The sequence below is a fragment of the Leptonychotes weddellii genome, chromosome 10 (genome assembly GCF_054177405.1).
Source record: "Leptonychotes weddellii isolate Sample4059 chromosome 10, ASM5417740v2, whole genome shotgun sequence".
Classification (NCBI taxonomy): domain Eukaryota; kingdom Metazoa; phylum Chordata; class Mammalia; order Carnivora; family Phocidae; genus Leptonychotes; species Leptonychotes weddellii.
Genome location: NC_138378.1, coordinates 107,107,057 through 107,124,032, shown reverse-complemented (window position 1 = coordinate 107,124,032; position 16,976 = coordinate 107,107,057). Strand labels below are relative to the sequence as shown.

Below are 16,976 nucleotides of genomic sequence, written 5' to 3'. Positions count from 1 at the left end.
TTACAAGTTTTCTTTAATTCAAATACCTACAGAGGAAATGTTTTCTTACTGCTTTGGGCTAGTCAACCACCGACTGACGAGCATGTATGGTGCACCCAGGCACCCCCCCCTGCTAAAGCGGTGGGGTGGAGATAGAGATAAAGATGCTGCCCTACCCTCCAAGAGCTTCGTCCAATTGAGTGGATCAGCACACACCTGAAAAATGAGATGAAATCAGAGCAATTTAAGGCCAAACGAGACATTTAAGGGAAGCAGAAAGTAAAATTGTAACAAGAGCTGCTATTCCTGGAATGCACACCCACTCTGTGTCTCAAAGATCTTTAATCTTCACAACTACTCCTGAAATAGGTATTATTATTATTAGCCCCGTTCACAATGAGAAAACTCATGCTTAGGGAGATGAAGTGATTTTCCTGAGGTCACACGGCCAGTAAATAAGGCAACTGAAATTCAAAGTCCACTCTATTGATTCCAAAGCCTGGGCTTCTACCCACCATGCAGCCTCAGAAGACGCGTGCCCATGGAGAGAAGCCTCTGAGGCAGACCTCAATTCAACATGAAGAGACTTGCTAATCGCCTAGTTACGGAATAGGCTGTGTCAAGTAAATGAGTCCCCTCCCACAGAGAGCTTCAGAGGCTGGAAGGTCCTCAAGCAAGTGAAAGAAGAATCCAGGCCTGACAGGAGGTTGGGCAAATACATCCTAGGTGGTAAATGCTATCTCATTGCTGAGGAAGTGGGATTTGGAAGGGCTAGAATTTGAGGAGAAAGGTCAGGAAGGTGGTAGATGCGTTGGCCAAGATGCAGACATAGGGATCATAGTTGTGCCAGAGGGTAGTAAGTAAACCTGATGGGCTGAAGCAAAGACTCTGTGTTGGCCAAGTCTCCCCTTGCAATGGGCAAGGCCTAGCAAGGCACTGGGGTTGGGTTAAGAGGGCTGGGTAAGTGGCCAGGAAGATTTGAAGAGGTGGGAAAGGTGGGGAGAAATGAGTGCCACATTCTCAGGAGAGCCATGCCACAAATATAGAAAACTCAATTCTGCCTTCAAGAGCAAGGAGACCGCCATTTGCATCCAAAAATTGCTCCGTGGCTCAGTCAGTTAGGTGTCCAACTCTTGATTTCGGCTCAGGTCATGATCTCAGGATCATGAGATTGAGCCCCACATCGGGCTCAGCAGTCATGGGGGAGTCTGCTGGAGATTATCTCCCTCTCCCTTTGCCCCTCCCCCTGCTCGTGCTCTCTCTCTCTCTCTCTAATAAATAAATAAATCTTTAAAAAAAAGAGGCCAGCCACCACAGAGTCAGGAACTGGGAAGTAAGAACCAGGCTGGGAGTTCTTAGAAGTGCTTCTGGCTAGAGAGTCAATGTCAGAAGTGCCCTTCCTTGCAGCCACATGGATTAAAGGAGCAGGGGGGTTGGGATCAAACAGGGTTGAGAATGGTGGGCTCACATCTCCCCAGGGGGGCTGACCTCACAGCCACAGGGGGCAGATTTACCCCAGACGTGTCCCCTACCCATAGCACAGCAAAGCCCTTGGAGGATGAATAGAAAATCAGACCCTGACACCAGAACGCCCAAACCAGTCCAGAGCACGGTGACATGGCGCCCATCCCAGAACATCCATCTGGGCAGAGATGAGGAAATTGCAGGCCTGAATCTGCTCTTTGCCATTTTCTGGAAATGGCTTCACTGGTTCACTTGTTTAAAAAAAAAAAAAAGGAAGGAAAGGAAGGAATATGGGCCAATTCTGAGGGCTAATTGCCTTTGCTCTCAACTAGAGCCCATGCTTTTTCCAGCAAACATGCTCTCCTGGTGCTGCGCAGCCAGACCCACTCTCCATTTCCAATCAGCCCTGAAAATAGCCCTTGATAGAGAGAATAGGAAGAACAAAGGGAAATTTAGAGGAGCAGAGAGAGGGAAGAAAAGTCATGCCTAACTGACAGCACAGACGTTGTTTTCATAAAGAGCCCTTCAGTTGGTCCCTGATTTGTCTCCAACAGCAAGGTGTTAAATAAATCCCAAGAAACACACTTGGACCGAGACCAAGGGTTCTTTGACATTTTTAGGTCATAGAATCTGGAAAAACATGGACCCTCTCTCACAAGGAAAATGCACATCAACACATATTCCATATATTAACTCAGGGGCTCACAGACCCCACTGGAAACCCCAACCACAGACCCTGGTTAAGAACCATCATATATAGTCTCTTTTTTAAAGACTTTCCTACTTGTTTCTCTCTCTCTCTCTCTCTCTCTCTCTCTCTCTGTGTGTGTGTGTTTAAGGGAAAGGTTGAACTGAATTTCTTCAGGCATAGTCTAAGGGATTTTTTTAATTTGTTCATTTCGAAATCTTGGAAGCCTTTCTGCAAATAAGTGAGTGTGAGAGTCCAAAGAGGGGGGTGGTTCTGTGTGAGCCATTCTCCGCAAAGACAGATGCTATGGGAGTCAATGCTCAGTCCCGGAATTCTCAGAAGAGCCAGAGACATGAGTCCCTCACCTCCAGGCCTCAGTAAGAACATGGGTACCACCTAAAAAGCTAATAATGGCTACGGGCTATGCAGGGACTGTTGGAGCCCTGAGCCTCATGCCTGTGGAGAACGGTCTATGCCAAGGCATCCCAAACTTTACTGTGGATCCAAATCCCCTGAGGTCTTGTTAAAATTCGGATTCTGATCCAGTAGGTCTGCAATGGGAGTGGAGAGCCTGCGTTTCTAGTAAGCTCCCAGGTAATGCTGATGCTGCTTTAAGTAACAGGAGTCCATGCAATTACCTCCTCCTGGCTGAAGCCCTAGAAAAGACCTTGAATGCATGCTCTGGAAGATGGAGCACTGTTGGGATACCCCAGACATAAATGTCTCCTGAACCGAGTGTGATGTTACTGGAGTTGATGACAAGGATGCTTACAATACCAAGGGCTGGAACTTCCTCCTGGGCTGTCCAGGGATAGCAAATGGTGGGGTGCCCCTTCCATCCCTGAATCCATCACCCAACCAGCCCAGGGCCATGGACACAATAGGCATCCTTAAGTGAGTGACTAATTGAGAGCCCCATAAACAGGCATGGTCTATTTTCTAGCAGGGCAGGGGGTGTGGCCTATAGTCTGGGATCTCCAGGAGGCAGAAAATAAGGCTGAGGGACCATTGCACTCAGAGATCTGGTCTACAGTGCCTCATGTGGGCCAGTGAGCCTGTAGGTGGCAGGGAGCATCTCTGGTATGGCCCAGGAAGGCAGAGAGAGACCTATCTGGGAGCAACGCTAACTCGGGGCCTCTCCCAGCACATTACAAACTGTCAGCCTAATAGACCTGCACTGAGTGCCTGGGGGAAAGTCAATTCCAATCAGGCCGTGATCTGTGGCCAGCAGACAAACACAGAGCGATGGCAGATCTGGCCTCTGAAGGAAGCAAGTCTGGCCCTCCTGCTCCCTCAAACAAGCTTGCTCCTAAAGAAGAGGGGAAAAATCAGGCCTGGGTTTTCCCCACAGCCAGTGAAGGGGCCTCTCTTCTGCCTTTTTTGTCCAAAAACAACTTTAAGAAGATACTGCCGCTCTGGCTCTCTTGAGACCCTGAACTACAGATGCTCGGAGCAGGAGCAAATCCTGAGGCAGTGTGGACCAGCCTCAAATCCTGGCCTGTCCCCAGTGCTCAAGGGCCTCAGATCTGTGGTCATAGCCTCTGAGTAAATTGGACAGGTCACTTCTGAAGATAGCTGCCAGCTGATCCCGGGTCACAAACACCCACCTAGCAGGAATACGTGAGATTCGGCACGCAGCAAGCACGCATGAGGTTATGGGAGAGCCAGCACCACCCTCAGAAACACACACATGAGGGCAAGGGTGCAGCCCTAACTAGGGACTTGAATTAATTCCACAAATACCTAAGCACCTACTATGTGTTGCTCTGTGTTCTCTGCCGCTACAGGGCCGAGACAGCTTGCCTGAGCTGGTCTCCTCTCACATGAACTGAAACAGAAGCTTCTCTGTCCCACTTTCTACATCCAAAACACACTGCAGGGATTTGGGGATGATGTGGCTAAATTTAAAAGCAAGTGCCTTCATCAGCCTTTTAAAAAAAATGTGCAAGAAACATTTGGAGCTCTTCGGTTTGTCCTCTCCCCCCTGGAAACTGTCCTCCCCACCTCCTCCGGCTCCCAACTTTGAAGCTATGGAAAAAATCGGCATCCAGCCTACAGTTCACAGAATCAGACCTCTGGGCTCCCGGCTCTGACACACATGCAGGAGTGACTAATTCCCGTCTGAGTTCTGGAGCAGCGTTCCTCTGGTGTAAGTAGTACGTCCTGCTGAGGACATGAGATCACCAGGATAAAGCACTCAGCGCAGGGCTGACACAGAGTGGGCCCTCAATGAATGGCAGCTATTACAACCATGACCCCGATGGAGACAGAGAAGGTGGACACGGATGCCCAGTTTCCCCATCTGTGCTCCCCTCTACGCTTTCCCTCCCCAGGCACAGGAGAGGGTCATGATCAACCCCAACCTGGAGGCCACCCGGTTCCCTCGCTCTGTGCTGAACCAAAGTCACCCTTCTTTCTGGACTCTACCATCCTAAAGATGGCCCACAGAGACGGGATATGTCCATGGGCCATCCCGGGGAGGAGGCCTTGAGACGGGCCCTGAGTGATTTCATCAGGCTGCAGAGGCTGCTGGTGTGCATGGTATGCTCTGGTTGAGTAAAGCACAGCAGAAAATTACTTTGTCAATTACCTCTGAGGGAAGGGGGTCTGGCAGAAGCTTAGGATTTCATTGGTGCCTGCCATGGGAGCCTCATCTTTTGTACAGACTATTTTTAGCATAAATAATGTACACTCGGTTATATTGTCAAAACTGACAGATGAGCATTCTTGTGGCACCCACAGACCACTTATTCACTTGGAAAAATGTTAGAAAATGTTAAATGAGCTTCTCCCAACCATGGCGCAAAAAGCCGTGTACCATGACCTGCATGACAGGGGCTTCTGCCCCCTGACTTCTGTCATAATTGTCCTGGCCTCTGAACCCTGCAGCCGGGATTCAGACTCAACTCCGCGGCAGATGCCATCTTCATCAAAGACTCAGCCAGGGGTAGCTGAGTCCAGCGAGTGCAGTTTGACAGAGCATTTGCAAAACTGTATATTGTAGGGTACGAGGTGATGGGATGAGAACTCCATCAACCCTGGGGGCCTAGAAAACCACCTGTGATTCTCTATCATCCTGGCTCACAGCACTGGCCCCCTCCTTGGTCTCACCCCCAGGGGAGCCACTGCTTGGGTCCAGCTAAAGGGACAAGAAATGCAGTATGCCTATCACACAGGGAGACCTCGATCAGCCCATTTCTCAGGTCCTCCTGAGACTAAGGAATTCTTTGTTTTGTGAGTTGGTTTGACGTTTTGTTTTTGCTTTGTTGCCTCCTCCACTGACTAGGCTCTTCTGACCACATCCCTGCATGATAGCGCCCGGCACGCTATATGAGGCCCAGCATGCTTTCTCCCTCTCATCACCCAGCTAGTTCTGCTCGCTCTTTAGGTCTCTGCAGGGATGTCACTTCCATAGCCAGGCCATCTCTGGCCACCTGACTTCAGGCAAACCATCTTATTTCTTTGCTCTCAGAGCACCCTGCATTTTTCCTGCAGAACATCATAACAGTTTGCATGGATTACTGATTTGTCTCCCTCATTTGCTTGCAAGTTCTCCAAGAGTGGGGACATGCCAATTTTGTTTGCCACTATTTACTAGCACCCAGCACAAGGCCTGGCCTGGAGTCCAGCACAGAGTAGGGATTCATTAAGTAATACTCGGAGGCAATTGAATGAATGAACAAATGAATGAATGAGTGGATGGAGGGATGGATGAAGGAAAGGTTAAATGAGTGAATACTAAGAGGGATGCAAGAATAGTCTAGACGGAAAGCCTCCAGAATTCTTTATATTCCTTAATCCACTCCATTCATCCATTAAAGAGGGAGGATCTTTTATCACCTAAAACAAGTGAAATGCATGACTCCTTGTGGGAAAAAAAAAAAAGAAAAAGAAAACTAAGCAAATGCAATTGTGTGTCCTTTGGGATGACTGAGGAAGGGCTCAGGGGAGGGGAAGACCCAAAAATATCTTTCTGGACACTGAAAAAGGTGCAAGCAGATCTATGCAAAACCACTTTAAGTCTTGCTTCCCTAAAGAAGTAAATATGGTGCCAAATTCTGGGATTCCCAGCCTGCTACAGACAAATGCTGAGGGCTGGATGCATCGAGCCTCCTTCTCCTGGGAAGCCTTTCCTGCCCTCCCCAGCCTGCTAAGCTCTCTGCAGCACTCCCCTTGAACCTCACTGAGTCACTGTGTTTGGCTCCTTGCACTTGCTCCCCTGGCATCCCAAAGAGGTGGACTCTGAGCTCTATGTAGCATGATCATGACCAGACCCATGGCTGGGCATGCTCCCCAAGGCTAGTTGGTCTATTGCTCGATCACAATCATAGGAGTAGTAAATTTCAACAGCAAGAGCAGATTAATAAAGGTACTATAGCACGACACAGCTTGAAGAATGAAGATGTAGGGTACAAATAGAGAAGAAATAGTGAGAGACAGTGCCACCTGCCTATTAGAGAACAGCTTTGAATCGGGTTCAATTTCAGCTGTTCGGCTGAGCCACTGTGCATCCCCCTGGATGCCAGACACAGACGTAGGTACCGGGTGGCAGAGGGGGAGGGCCAGATGGGAGTGCACAGAATAAGCAGACCCAGGCCCTGCCCAGCAGAGGCTCCCAGCAGTTGACCCCAAAGACAGGCACTCAAGTTCCTGCCGCCCAAGGCAAACTATGAAGAGCCCAGGGAGGACTGTGGACACGCCTCACCCAAGTTTCTCCAGCAAGTCTGCCCTCCAAGCTGGCAGAGCATTCTTCTCTCCCCGACAGTGGGAAAATTACCCAACGAGAGGTGTTGCCAGACGTGTGGTCAAGTGGACCATGGACGACTGGATTAGAAGGTGAAGAGGCACCAGGATACACCTGCAGGAGAAAGGGGAGGGCGGCGGCAGAGTGGGAGGGGGCAGAAGTCAAGCCAAAAGCCTCGACATGGATGGCTCCTTGCAGAGCTTGCTAGAACCCAGAGATCTCTCCCCAGGAAGAGAGGGAAAGATAAAACCTGCAGCCATCTCCCCAGGTACAGAGATGCAAAATATCCTAATGAGGGAGGTTCAGGGGAGGCCAGGAGAAAGAGGGAGAAAGAGAGAGAAAGAGAGAGAGCACAAGAGCTGTCTGAGAAAGTTGCTGTCCAGACTGTTATCAGGCATGGCACTGGCCTCCTATGAGTGGACACAGCCTTGCTCCCAGCCCTGGACAGACACTAGTCTCCTGTGACAAATTCACTAGCAAGAGCTGTGGAGGGTCCCAGGTTGTACCCTGCTTACATGCTAACAAGTTAGCCCGTCCCAGTTTCCTGGATGGAGGTAGAAGGCATGAGACTCCGGGCCAGAAAAAAAGCACTCTGTTCCTCAGGGTTTAGCAAGCAGCATGAGCATCAGATTTGCTTTGGCTGTTCTTGCCTGCCCAAACTCCAGGGGCAGGGGGTGGTGTGGGGGGGCCCAGGCAGATGCTGCATGCAGAGCGGGTTTGCCTCACTGCTGAGGGGATCCAAGCTTAGGAAACCAAACCTTTTTAAATGGGCATAAGCCTGCCTGAATTTTGTCCTGGAGGGAGACATTATCTTCACTATACTGGACAGTAAAAATACCTGCTACTGTTCTTTACCCGCAGAGGGAGACCCAGTCTGTATCTTCCAAGGCTATTTGCTACACAAATATCCCAGAAGATAGACTCAGAAACAAAGGCCATCCGTGCCTCTGCTCCCAAGATGTGCAAAAATGCAAGGAATGGGGGGATAATTGTCCTGCAACACTCAAACACTACAGAGAGATAGAGTCCTACCCTCCCACCAGAGCTCCCGCCTCACCTCTGGATGGAGCACAGGATGATGCAGGCAAGGGATGCTTCGTGAAGGGACAGTCCTTGAGCCTGATCTGGAAGGATGGCAGACACAACCTCACATTACACTCCTCTTTCTGAGGAATGCCTCCTCCAAATTCCACTCTAAAACATGGGGCAACCAGGGTACAGAGAAGCAAGGAACTATGCATGAGCAAACAGAATTCCCTCTGCCCTCCCCGAGGGAAAAAGATGGTGTAGGGATTTTTCAGGATTGCCTAGAACCTGAATCACATTGGAGGCCATTCCCTGGCCACAGAATGAGCATTCCTTATTGACCCCAATCTCTCTTTTCATTTGTCTGTGGCACATCCCACTCCTCCCTCCTGGTAATGGCATTCCCTAAAGTTATCCAAATAAAACCTCAAGGATCCTGCCCCCCCCACTCACCCCCCACCTCCAGCCCCAGTTCACGCTTCAAAACAGCCAGAGGGGAAGGGTGCCTGCAAACACGCCTCCCTCCTCACAGCAGACAAGTGGTGAGAAATTTCAGTCGGGTCAAATCTGGTTTACCTTCTACACTCATTGTGGAGATAACTAATTCACAAATCTTGCACTTAGAAGACAGGTCAGATGGCCATTTCTGTGACTCCTCTGATCATTTTGCTTTTACCTACGGGGGGCAAGAAGGACCACTCAGGGTCACTCTCTGACCTATAAACTGTCAACCATAAGTCACAGCCCTGAAGCCCACCCTGTCCTTTCTCACAGAATTTATAGTAGTGAGAGCCCATGCCGTGTACCGGACCCCCATCTGAGCAGCCCTCTCCTCAGGTCTGTCTAGAGGTTTCCATGAACCCCTAATCTTCTCCCCCTCTCCCCAGGATCTCTTAAATAAATGTTACATGATCAATTACCTCATTGCCCTATTTAATTGATTTATATGCACTTTAAAAAGCTTTACACTGAACAGGAAACACATCTATCATAATTCTTGATTGAATTGGAGAAAGGAGAATGGAAAAGGGGAATTAAAATTTATTGAGCACTTACTATGTGCCAGGTAATGCACAAGGTACTTTCCATACATTACTGAGTTTAACCCTCACAGCTGCCATGTGAGGGAGGGATTTTCCCCTCTTTAATGAGGAAACAGACCTACAGAGGTTAGGGGACTTGCCCAATGTACCAAAGCTTCTGGAAGAAGCAGAATTCAACTGTAGCTCTGAATCCTGTACTTCAAGATTTAAATATCAAGTGCTTCTATAAAAATTATGAATAAGGAATATAACCCTTATGGTGGCATTGTCTCATTGAGAAAATCAGAGTCTACTTGCATTCTTTCCTCGTACCACATCGTGTGCTGGAACCAAAAGTGCCCTGTGCACCATCTCACGTTAAAGGGTACTAAGGAGTGTGGGGGCAGGTGAGGAAGGGTGCTGGGGGGTAAGGTAAGCATGTTTGGAAAGCCTGAGAGTTTTCTCTCTAAACATTAGCACTTTAAAAAAAAAAAAAAACTTAGCCATTAAAAAACTCTTCAGCTATTTCTATTCAATACCATTGTGGGAGGGTATAGAGAACATTCATTTATTCCACAGTGTTCATGGGAGACAACTCACTGCGTGTGGGCCAGGCAGGCAGCAAAAAAGCAAGCTGCTCAGAGTCCCTTGGAGCTTGTATTCTGGAAGTATACAAGTGACACTCAAATCTGCAACTACCCATTAGCCATGACCTTGAGCAGACAGATAGACATGGGTCCCAGTGCTGGGCAGAGTCCAGTGGAGGGGACGGCTGATCTGAGACTTGTGTGGCAGGGAGGACATAAGCCCTGTACCTTCCCTTGATGACACAGGGTGGGCATTGTCAGTGCAATCACAGGGAGCCCCAAGACCCAAGCAAGGCTTGGCTTGTTAGCCTGGATTCTCCAGACAGAACCAGGATGATAGAAAGAGAGAAAGATAAGGATAGAGACAGAGGTATTACAAGGAATATTAAGGAACTGGCTCATGAAGTTATAGAGGCTAATTCCCAAGATCTGTAAATTGATAAGCTGGGGACCCAGGAGAGCCAATGGTGTAGTTCTACTCCAAGCCCAAAAGCCAGAGAAACAGGAGGGGAGATGGTATAAGTCCCAGTCTGAGTCCAAGTCCAAAGGGAGGAGAAGGTCAATGTCCCAGTTCAAAGACAGTCAGGAAGAAAAGAGTTTCTCCTTCTTCAAGGGAAGGTCGGACTTTTTGTCCTATTCGGGCCTTCAACTGATTGGATGAGACCCACCAATGTTGAAGAAGGCAATCTGCTTTACTTAGTCTACTGATCCATATGTTAATCTCATCCCCAAACCTTCACATGCCCAGAACACATCCAGAATAATGTCTGACCACATACATGAGCACCCCACAGTTCATCAAGTTGACACGTAAAATTAACCATCATACTTGGGAAAGTATTTACCCCTTTTCTATATCGAGCCAAACTGCTGGGTTCTGTGGGCTTGTGTCTGTTTTGCAATATTTCTGTCTCTTATTACCAGACAGTCTACTATCATCTCGGGTAGTCACAATCCCTGCCCGTAGAAGGACCTCTCTTCACTTCTAATTCACTCTGGGTTTTAAAACCAGCCTGCTGCTCTTGCCGCAATTTAAGAATCTTGAATGAGTCCAGAGACCTATGGGTAAAATGCCCGAGATGGGGAGCAACCACTGTGACATCTCTTTTATCTTCTCAGGGGAACTTTATGCTTCTCTTCTGATTCTTAGAACAGTGATCCAGACAAGGAAGTTGCTAGACAATACAAAGACTCTCTGGATCAGGATGAATCAAAAACAAAATGGAAATAATTATGCGAGGGCAAGTCCTAGATCCCACAACCTCAGGAGGTCATTTGGTATTCAGGAATTACAAAACACAACAAATGTGAAAAGGTAGCTAAGCAGAAGTGATGCCCCCAACTTTTTGGTCTCTGTAAAGTAGCCTAGGAAGAAATAATTTCCTCTAAAACCAACAGAATGAGTCTTCACTGTGATTTCCCACAAAATAAGTTAGGTCCCACTAAAGAGTTTCCAAACACAATGGGTTTTTACTTTTAAAAGTGATCAGAACATTCAGTACTTAACACAAAAAAAGTAGCAACCATTCTGCTTGGCACTATTATACCAAGTGTGAGTGTCAAATTTTTTATAACTCAAATTAACAACAAAGAGCTGTAATTTTTGTGTTTGTTTGTTTAAAAGGCCAGCAGAAATTTTTCTCTTTGCTGTTTAAGCTTCATTTAATTCAAGCTCCAATCTGCCCTTCTTTGATTGCATTTCCAAATCCTAAATAAAAGTGATAACTCTTTCTGCCAATTGTAACAAACTGCTGGTGCCTGTTATTGCTTTTAGGGGAAAAAAAACAAAAGACAAAAAAAAAAAGCAAAGAAAAAAAAATCTTTTAATACTTAGCTGACAGCTTTATCCAAAAGCGGGGAGAAAATCCTGGCCTTTCAAAACCACCCAATATATTTGTAACAACCTCTTTACTGAGTTCATGTATCTTCTTTATTGTTCTTCATAAACAGGCTATTGGATCTCTCCAGCTTGCAATGTGAAAAATGAAAGAATTTCCTCCCATCCATGCCTCTCTTATCTCATAATTGTTTTGTTCTGAGAGGTAGGGGAGACCCGTATAAATGTCTCTGCTATTTTATTTGTCTTCTCCAAGCCCATTCATGAGTTTTTGACTCCTGTTCTGTTTCTGCCTGAACCTCTATCTGCTTACAGTTCTCTGCATCAAACCCCACTAAAGTGTTTGAGATTTCATTTCAGAGCATGATGCAAGAGAGATAAGAGTCAAAGGCATTTTAAAAGCCACTTTCAGCGTGTCTGTGCTGGGTATATTGGAGGTAGAGGCACTTAAGTCGCTGCTCACCTGACATCACGGAGAACACCCTGGTTTGTGTCTGCGACATCCTCGTGTTGTGTGAGCACTCAGCTGCATGCCTCCTCCGATCTTTCCAGTGGGCCCTGCTGGTGGCTCCTTCTCCTGCTGCTGCAGCTTCAGACACCCCTCCGTCTCTCTGAGCTCCATCCTCTCCATCCTCCCCGTAAAGCTGAGGTCCTCCCACAACAGAAATAGCCCTTGTCAGAGACAGGCAGTTCTGAGAGCCTGCAGAGGTGGCTGGTAGAGGAGGACAAGGAGGTGGAATTTTGTAAATGTGGTTAATTGTCCTGTATATGTGGGACATACACACTTGAAGAAGAGGCCAGGGAAAGGAGCCTAAAGGAGGGAGAGAAGTGTTTATGAAGTCCTAGGTCCTCAGTGACATGCCATTGATCAGGCGTCTCAGACCTGAAGCCCTCTGTGAAAAGGCCTGAGGATTGGAGCAGTTCTCTGTAAAGAACACCACGAACACTTGTTAGTCTGGTTTTCTGTGATAATGCTGTGTAACAAATAACCCCCAAATCTCAGTGGCTTACAGCAGACATTTATTGCTTCTCAGTCAAGGGTCTGCAGGTTGGCTGGACTCAACTGTGCTTGGGTCAGGTCTGCTCTCCACATGTCTCTTCATTCTGGAGCTGTGGCTACCCAGGGTACGCTCATGTCATGGAGGAGGCAGGAGTGCCAGAGGGCAGTCAGACATTCAAGGCCTTGGCATACTCCCACTTCTGTGCACTGGTTCCATGGCCATGCCCAAGGAGAGTGAGGCAATTAAGTATGTGCCAGCCTATGGAGGAAGCGAGAGAGAAGATCGAGTGAATATTTGTCCAACAAGAATCCAATCCACCACAAATACACACACACACACACACACACACACACACACCCTTACAGGGCCAGAAACTACCTCAGGAATCAAGAAGAAATAGGAATAGCCTATTCTTCTGACCTGCCCCAGGCCAGTTAGAGCAGCCTAACAAAAACATTTCAAAATCATGATAGATATGTGGGCACTTCAGACTAAAAACAACTTTAAATGTCATCTCGTCCTACATGATCACCAAGGGAAGCTTCTAGTAACACCTCCAGTGATGGAGAGATCACTGCCTCCAAGGAAGCCCCCTTGAAGCACAGAGGATGAGTCCCATCCTTCTAAGTACGGCAATGCCTCGGACACCTGTGGAAAGCTTGCAGGTATCCCTAAGCCTTCCCTTCCCCAGTGAAAGGCTCAGAGTTTATCTTCCTCAAAGCCTAGGGTTCCAAGTCAGAGTCTCTTCCGGGCATGTGCCATTTTTGTTAACATGCTATGTATGCTCTAAACCCAGCACCGCGTTCAGAACTCCAGAACAACAACATTTGAGGAGGCAGAGTGGGGCAGTCCACTCCCTCATTCTGAGCAAGCATCAACCAGAGAATGACAGGTCATATTTCTTATTCAGATTGAGCTTAGAGTCACCTAGAGTCAAGACTTTCTTACATATGTTGCTAAACTGTTCATCAATCAACTATTTACGGCACACTTATTATATGCCTTGCATCCGACTAGGTGCTGGGGACACAGTGATAAACAAAACTGACCTACATGGTCCTGGCTCTCCTGGAAGCTACTTGGAGAGACAGATAGCAAGTGTGCATGGAACCGTGCAGTCCTCTGAGGAGGCAAGGCCTAACTGGAGAACTTCACATTTGTCCCAACTGAGTTTCTCTTCATTAATTTAGGCCCCTTGCCCCAGCCTTTTAGCCAACAAGCCAGCTTTCCCTCGCAGCTCCCTGCCACCAACATGGAACAAGCCAGGAGGAAACGTGACGATAACGGGGTGGACGACAGAGGCCTCGGGCACCTCACCTGAGGTAGAAAAAGCATAGGATCTCACAGAAGAACTTTAAGAGCAGAGCCTTCAGGAGGCATGATTTTCAGGAACAAACAGTTCATCTTCCTACAGAGCCAGCTGAATGGCTGCGAAGAGACCCTGGGTGATGAACAACAGGTGTGCCAAGTCACCTGTTTCCAGGTGGAAATGCCAGGCGTGCGTCCTAATGGGAGCCTGGAGCCTGTCTGCAATCAGTCAGACACCCCTGGAGTCCCGTCCGACCCGGGAGGAAAAGGTCAGTGCATCCTGCTTCTGTGCTCATGTCACTGTGACCGGCTGCTTGACAGGCTGGTGTTCTGCCGGGAGAGCCCTGCTTCTTCCTTCTCCAAAACCATCAGCCTGAGCCAATGTGTGGGTCTGGACCATACAGATAGGATGCGTGAGACCAGAGGCCTAGTGAGGAAGTAGAGAGCCCTTCAAGCACAGCCCTGTGGTCAAGGAGCTTTGGGATCCAGACCCTCAGAGATAAAGGAGAAGCTGTCAGCACGGATAAGACGGGCAGAGAAAGCACTGTGGACAAGTAGAGACTTAAGAGTTATTGGGACTCTCTCCTGAGCCCACATGCAGGGGCGTCCTCAGACACACGAGGGGACACCTGCTGATTTGCTAGGAATGCAGTAAGCCCTGGGAAGGCTCGCCTGACCAACAAATATACATATATATCTACCCCAACAGAGTCGTTCTTTTTTTTTCAGCGAGTGACCTCCCTCAGGGAGCAAGGAGCTCTGGAGAAGGAAGTCATGACTAAGAAGCACCCTGGGGGCCAGCACAGCTTTTGTGGAGGGTGGTGGTAAGGACTGCACCGTGTCACCGAAGGACATTCTGTCCCACCACTCACTCCCCTTCTTGGGCCTCCTCTCCCACCCAGTCTTCGAGGGACTCTGTCCTTCCTCAGGTCCTGTCCTTCTCCTTCCTTCCTTCAGCCTCGTGACCTGGTCTGAGTAACACAGAGACTTCAGCAGTCAAGTCCAAATTATCAAGAAGGGGGTGTTTCACACTTATCATCCCCATCTCATTTTTCAGAGGGGAAACAAGTTTCACAGCAGTGTGTATAGTATAATCCTCTCTTGAAAAAACATATATATTAATACCGGGGGGGAGGGAGGGGTTTCGATGTGCATATATCCGGAGAAGGAAATGTCTGATGGATGCAGCACAGAGAATTTTCAGGGCAGTGAAAATACTCTGATACTCTCATGGTGGATGCATGTCATTATACGTTTGTCCAAATCCACAGAATGTACATCAGCAGAGGGAATGCTACTGGAATCTGTGGGCTTTGGGTGATAATGATGTGTCAGTGGAGGCTCACTGAGGTACAAAGGTGCCACTCTAGTGGGGGATGTTGATAACAGGGGAAGCTATGCACATGTAGGCATAGTAGGTATACTGGACCCCTCTGTACCTTCCACTCAATATTGCTGTGAACCTAAAACTTCTCTGAAAAAAAAATCTTTATTTTCAAAAACTCTGGGAGATATCTATCAGACGCTTTACAGTCATCTGAGTTCATTCATTCCCTTAGACACTTGCAGAGACCTTCGATGTTATACACTTTACCAGAACTGAGTATCAGAATTTAATTAATTTAACATAAGTGATTTAATTTTCTTTCTTCGTTCTGGCTCTTTCTTTTTACATATCTATATTTTCTCATTTTTAAAATGAACATATAATGATAATGAACCAAAGAAGAAGAACTTCAAAGCAGGCCTCCTCCACCCACCAGTTCCCGCTTCCTTCTCCCCAGCTCACAGCCCAGGCTAGGCACCCTGCTTGAGAACCTTCAGACTGCTGCTGTAGCAGGTGGACCTGGAGTTCGTGCTCTGCTCCCGGTCCTAATATCCCCTCCGAGCTCAGAGGAAGCCCTGCCTGGCCTCCCCCGGCCCCCAGAAATCCCCAGGGCTAGGACTTGGGCCACTATGCAGGCCCCACCATCTCACTGAGGTGATACGGTTCTCCATTCAGGTGGCACTGGAGAGGTACCAAAGAGGATAAATGGAATTTCTGCTCAATGAGTCTTTTCTCCAAAGACTTGAGTCTCATTTCAATGCACAAAAGTATTCACTTAAAAAATCCTCCCCACGGACTTGGAGTAGGTGGGGATTAGTAACCATTAACCCCGTTTTGCAGATGGGAAAGCAGGACCCAGCAGGAGCCGGCACTCCCAACCACCCACAGAGCAGGTGACCTGCCTCCCCAGCAGGCGCCCTGGCTGGAGAGCATATGAGCACAGCCTCGGGCTGGCACGGGAAACACAGGCCCAGAGAGTCCCCGCATGATCCTCGAGAGTCTGTGCTGAACTCTCTACCCATCCCCCTAACTGCTTCCTTCCTCTGACTCTGAGCTCCCCGAGGATCTGTCCTCCTAAGACTGAGCAAACTGAGGACACCTCCTTTGCCTCCCTCCCACCGAATGTGCTCGGGACAGGGCCGCCCCCAGAGGCCCCAGTGCTCGGTGATTGATGCTATATGAATCAGCTGAACCCTGGCAATATAACTTCTTTGGTTCAGGCTCTTATATTTGCCAGGAGACTCCTTCCCAGGGAGGCAGACACAACCATGTGGCTCAGAGCAGGGAGAGGACATCCTTCTCCTGCTCTGCCTTTGACTGTCAGAGCTTCCAGCCTCGGGTAACCATGGTAATCACCAGCATTACCCACAGCACTGACAGGAGCCTCAGCAGGCCAGCTCCCACTGCAGATGGTACACCAGCTTCCTGCAGCACACGGCCCCCCACTTTGTCCTCTTGCACCCCTGCTGCCTATGCCCAGGGACTATCTACGAAACCCAGCAGTCAATGCTGGAGGGAGAAAATGGACTCCAAGCCTCCCGCTCCCTTAGCAGCGCCTGGGTCAGAAGAGGTTTAGGATGTGGTCCAAAAGCTTAGTGACGATGTCAGTGGTGGCCAAGGATGAAGGCTTATTCTTGGGACACCCTGTTCATTCAGTCCTAGCCTGGCCTCTTAAGGTAGCAGCCATCAGCCGGTCACTGCAGGAAGCCAGCCCAGCCTGGACCTATAGGAGTCTCTCATGCCAGGGTTTAGGGGCATCCACAAGCCATCATGTGCTGCCCTTTACCTAAGGGCCATGCCAAGAAAGCCACAGCAGGGCTGTTCTTGCCCAAATTTGGGGTCTAACCACTCCACGGTGCCCATCCGCTCCACTAGTCCCATGTCTGAGATACTGGGAGCCAGCTCTCCTGTCTCCAGGTCTCAGACAGCAGCGACATGTCCTGCCAGCCTGGCCTCACCTCATTCCCCATCCTTTTTCCTCCCACCAGGCACT

At 48.6% G+C, this 16,976-nt stretch overlaps 2 long non-coding RNA genes across 3 annotated transcripts in view; both read right to left on the bottom strand.

Moving 5' to 3' along the window:
* Positions 1-6,520: 6,520 nt before the first annotated feature.
* On the bottom strand, positions 6,521-8,578 carry LOC145723724 (uncharacterized). The gene is made up of 3 exons (XR_014148980.1): positions 8,478-8,578; positions 7,933-7,999; positions 6,521-6,989 (listed from the first exon to the last, which is right to left on the bottom strand). It is a non-coding gene; the product is annotated as an uncharacterized LOC145723724 (long non-coding RNA).
* Positions 8,579-11,319: 2,741 nt separating this feature from the next.
* LOC115938246 (uncharacterized) overlaps positions 11,320-16,976 on the bottom strand; it is a 37,055-nt gene continuing 31,398 nt past the window's right edge. For both annotated transcript variants that reach the window (XR_014148918.1, XR_014148921.1), the window contains one exon: positions 11,320-12,606. This is a non-coding gene — a long non-coding RNA (uncharacterized LOC115938246). The remainder of the gene's footprint in view (positions 12,607-16,976) is intronic.